The sequence below is a fragment of the Martes martes genome (assembly GCF_963455335.1).
Source record: "Martes martes genome assembly, chromosome: 7".
NCBI classification, from domain to species: domain Eukaryota; kingdom Metazoa; phylum Chordata; class Mammalia; order Carnivora; family Mustelidae; genus Martes; species Martes martes.
In genome coordinates this window covers 105991799-105997004 of record NC_137894.1, presented here as the reverse complement: position 1 = coordinate 105997004, position 5206 = coordinate 105991799, and positions in this window count along the sequence as shown.

Genomic DNA, 5206 nt, shown 5'->3' with positions numbered 1-5206 from the left:
AGAATTTGCTCCCCTCTTTGTTACCTGGGTGTCTTTTCCCCCCCTCCCTCTCCTTTTGGGGAAGTGCTCATTTGTTGTTTTCCTTTGTCATAACGTTAAAATAGGCTTAAAATCACATTTTTTTCCCCTGGATCCAACAGGAAAATTAAAAGAAAAACAAAGCCAAAAAACTGAAAATCAAACATCAAAAAATCTTTTCTGGAGAAAAAGGTTAACTTCAGATTTAACACAGGCTTAAACTTACCTGAAGTGGCTACCCAATTGTAATTAAAATAGTCCTAGGTGACACTGGTTGCTCTCCTTTCTTCACTGCCTTTAGTGGTTGTCATTAAAAGGACAGGTAAGTAGAAAGATAGATTCTGGCCCTTTACTTACTCTAGTAAGGAGGCATAGATATGCATACTAGCTCCCTCCATCTGGTCCCCTGTTCTTCCTGTGCTAACTTAGAGATAAATCTTTTATAGGACTGGTATAGGCAGACCCAAATAGAAGCACTCATGAATTAACACAAGTCAAATTTATTTTAATTTGCTATATAATTTATTTTAATTTAGGATTTAAACTTGATTATGGCTTTTAAAATATCATGGTTTATAACAGATACAAGGGTTTTTGGGGGGAGCAGTGGTTCAGGACCTGAGCTGCTATGGATGTGAGATCTTAAAGGAAAGAAGAACCCTAGACTACAAAATTTTACTAAACATAGGGCATTAAACTGCTTTAGGATTCTTAAAGAGCACTGAAACCTTCTTTAACATTTCATAGAGATGGCCAGTCAGCATCCCTGATACAAAACCTGCAGGTTCTTGTCAGCAAGCCTGCAAAACCAACTTTGTAGGCGTTCTTTACTTTATATTAAGTGTTTTTTGTTTTACTTTTTTTTTTTTTAAACAAACTCAACTACTCTCTCTCTTGCTCCCCTACCCCAGGCACGACTTTAGCTGCTTTGCAACACTTCGATTCTAATTTGAGTTGCCACTTATCCAAATAATCTAAATACCAGGAAAAGGCAATGGGACTGTGAAAAAACAAACAAACAAACCAAACCAAAACCACATAGCTGTGACATCTTTAGTTAGCCCTCACACAGATATTATATTTAAACTAGAAGCATCAGTATGTAGTAATGCTCCCTTAACTTTTGGAGCTTGTGTGTGTTATGCAGGGGTAGTGATGGGGAATGATGTGGTTCGTGGAGGGGAGCAAAAACTTACAGCGCTTGTGCAGAAAATGCCCATTTTTGAGAGGAGGCGGCATAGTCTGCAATACCTTGGAAAAGGCAACTTTTCCTCTAAATCAAGGGGATAGTTATATGGAAGAAGCATTAGCTCGTATTTATTTAGAATGCCATGAATGTGAAAGTAGGTAACAAGTTAAAAAAATTAAGCCAGATAGAAAGTCAATGTGCCTTAGTATCTACGAAGTGAAAAGAACATTTAAACAATTGAAGCCTTGTCTGTCTGCAGATATGTGTGGTGAATATTTTCTATGCATTGCTGATGCTATATAAACATAACATGCTTCCTCCTAAAGTCAAGTTCTTCATTTTAATTGAAGAATAATATTGCTCAGGGCTCTACCTCTGAGTACAAATAGCTAATCTAAGAAAATCAGTTCTGGGAATCTGGAACCAATGGCTGATTTCAAAATAAACATACAAAATCTTCATAAAGAAAGCCAGAAGGATTATTTTTACATACAATATATCTCCAGATTTCTCACACAAAAAAAATCTCTTATGAAAAAACTAAAAGCCTGAATGACAATGTCGTCCCCTTACCGAACTTCTGTTTTAAAAAATCAGTCTGTTTAAAGACTCCAAAGCTGTCTTTGTTAACTTTTCCAATGTTAATGTATCTTAGAAGCAAATCTGTATGGATTTCCCTTTTCCTTCTAATTAAAAAAATTTTTTTTCCAGGAAGGGAAAGAGTTAATAGGACAAAGAAAAGTAGGATGAATAGAAAATAAAGATATAATTTAAAATGTGTACTATAATATTTAATAAGTAGCAGTTAAACAGTATCCACACACACAACAAAGAACACTAGTATGCTAACTTTCTGTTTTTGAGCAACTAAGACAATTTTTTAAAATTAAATTTTTAAAAAATTACTTCTGAACTATGTTAGGAATAAAATAAATGGGGGAATTTTTGAGATAATTTGGAATTTCTTTTTTTTATTTTTAAAGATTTTATTTATTTATTTGACAGACAGAGAACACAAGTAGGCAGAGAGGCAGGCAGAGAGAGAGGAGGAAGCAGGCTCCCTGCTGAGCAGAGAGCCCGATGCGGGGCTCGATCCCAGGACGCTGAGATCATGACCTGAGCCGAAGGCAGAGGCTTTAACCCACTGAGCAACCCAGGAGCCCCTAATTTGGAATTTCTAATACAGAGCCCAACATGGATGTTCAACAAGGTTGACGTAGGGAAGAGTCTGGGAGAGGGAAAACACCCATTTACAGACATTTCATAGAAACCTATGATAAGGTAAAGGTTTTCTTTTAACTAGTTAAACCCAACTACACTGACATCAGGAAGGAAGGAGGAATCTACCTAAGTTCAGAGACCACACCTGTGGCTTCTTTCAGTAGGTAGAACCAGGTGACAGGAATATGCCCCATTCTCTCCTGGTTCCTTCATGCTCCAAGTCCCACTAAGATGGGAACCCCACAAACGAAGAAATTGCCAAGTTGAGCCAGATGTAAAGAGGTCCCCTCCAATTCTCATTCGGGTCATTTGATGTGAATGTGTGTTGGGTTTTCTGAAAATTTATTTTTAGTTCCCCTGGGGGACAAGAAAGAGTTAATTTGTTTTCTGACAGGTTTCACACTGTGGGCAGGTCTGCCAAAAGGAGAGGAAACAGAGAACAGCCCTGTGATTAATTCTACCTGTTTTTCCCATGAGCGATCACCTGCTCCAGGGGTCATGAATAGCAGGTAGCACTCCCTCTCCAGGGCTCTGAGAGCTTCGTTTGTTTGGTGACAGCTGAGTGACAAGGCCTGAAACCCGAGCCCATCGCCTGGCCTGTTGGGGGGATAAAAACCCTGGATGTTCCCTCAAACATTTCAGGAAATGAAAGTTGTAACGCGATCCCTCCTGCGCCCACATCTCCCCCAGCAAACACAAAAGCTCAAAGGAGCCTTCTCGGATTGAATTCGGCCTAGAGTTGATGGAGGGAAAGCGGAGACCGGCGCGGGCTTGGGGGAGGAGAGAGGAGAGGGTTGGGGCTGAGGCGGGCCGGCTTTCTGAGCTGGGGAAGGAGAGGTGAGCGGGGAGAGAGCTGGCCGCAGGAGGCCCGGGGGCCGCCCGGGGCCGACTTCCACGCCGCGTCCCAAGCGCCCTGCGCCTCCAGACCGCGTGGGCCGCCGCCGCCGCCACGGTCCCGTCTGTCTTTAGGGTCAACTCTGAGTAAGAAGGGAAACCCGCGGCCTCAGGCCCAGCACAGACCCCTGCCTTGTAGCGCGGCCTCTCCATCCGGGCCTAGAGCCTCGGGCTGGCGGCTGCGCAGGCCCCGGCCCAAGCTTTGGGCGCAGGCTTGGCTGGGCGGAGGCTTTGGCACCCCGCTCCAGCTCTTGGGCAGAAGTGTCCCTTCCGACCCCACCCGAGGCCCGCGCAGGGTGAGCTGCCGGGATCCTGAGGCCGAGCGGCGACAAGGCGCGGGCCTCACTCAGCGCCCTCGCGCTCGGCAGCCCCCGTCAGTCAGCAGCATCCATCTGCTTCCTGGCCTCACCCGCACTGGCAGTGGAAGCTTCCCGGCCGCTGTTGGGAGATGGGGTGGGGAGGGTGGGGGTAACGAGAGAAAACGTTGCTGAGAAGTGGACGCTCAGACTCCCACGCGGCCCGCCAAACTTGGGCCGTACTCTCCTGTCAATCACCGCGCCCTGTGCCCGCGCACCCTCGGGGTTGGTAGAAGGAAGTAAACCCCAGGCCCGGAAAGACGCGTTTTTCTCCCTAACCTGGACTGCTGCGACTGCTTGTTCTCTTACAGAATTTTCTTTTATCATCTCTCTCTCCAACCTTCATGGAGTCTAGGCAGGTGGTTTTTTGGTTTTGTTTTTTAAAGTAGAAAGACATTACAGAGAGAACTGAAGTAGGAATCAGAGTAATGCACTGTCTACAGATCCATCACTGAGACACGCTTGCAAACTGTGTGACTTTGCACCAGTTACCTAACTGCTCTGATCCTCAACAGGGAAAATACGAACTATGATAATTTACCCTGCAGGGGTACTGGGAAGCTTAAATGAGCGGAAGTATTAAATGTGAAGTGCTTGGCACAATAGTCATTTAATGAATAGTAGCTATAATTATAACATGCCTGAAGCCTCCTTAGACTTGCACAAAGCCGCCTGGGAGAATTCCCATGATGCTAGCGTTTCCAGTGAGGGAGGATTATGGTCCCTTCCTCCTTTTGTCTGAAACACCGAAAGAGGCACAAGTTACTGTAATGGAGACCTAAGGTCTGATTAGCCTTTGGGAGTAGTCAAAGCTGAAATTTATTTCTTGAAGCTCTGAGTTTAGAATCTTCTATTTTTAACTCAACTAATTTAATTCTGGGATGATATTTATATCTACAATGCTTGAATTTTGTCATCTCTATTCTTTATGATTTGAACACTTATGTAGATGCCATCATATATGGTAGAATTCCATTGACGAAAAATAAAACCCACTTAAATGTGCCTGAAAATGACAAATTACTTAGAGGGGAATAAAGCATTCAGCTGAGTAGAGAATTTAAGGCCCCACCTAAATGTGTCAACATAAGTGTAGAGTAAGCAAGTACTTTGAAGATTTAATGCTTTGCTGATGTTAACACAGTGCTGGATATAATAGCACCTGATAAATATTTTTTGAGTAAATGAATGGGCTGCTGAAATGACAGAGTCTTTAGATAGAACACAATTCCCAGAGTTGGAATTGTGCAGGACCCTCTTGGGTACATTTCTTCTCTTGTGACACTCTCTAATAATCACCAGGGATAAATAGCTCATTTTGACATATTGCACATCCTTCTCTGATTTCAAAGACTTTCTCATTCAGGTATTATTGAAAGCAAAGTGCATAGCTGAAATTTGCATGGGTAAATGAGAGAGAGACAGAAAGAGAGAGAGAGAGAGAGAAAGAACTTTTTTCTGGTATTATGTTGAGATTTACTTTTACTGATAGGTGGAATAACCCCAGCAAAAATAACAATAGAGCCCA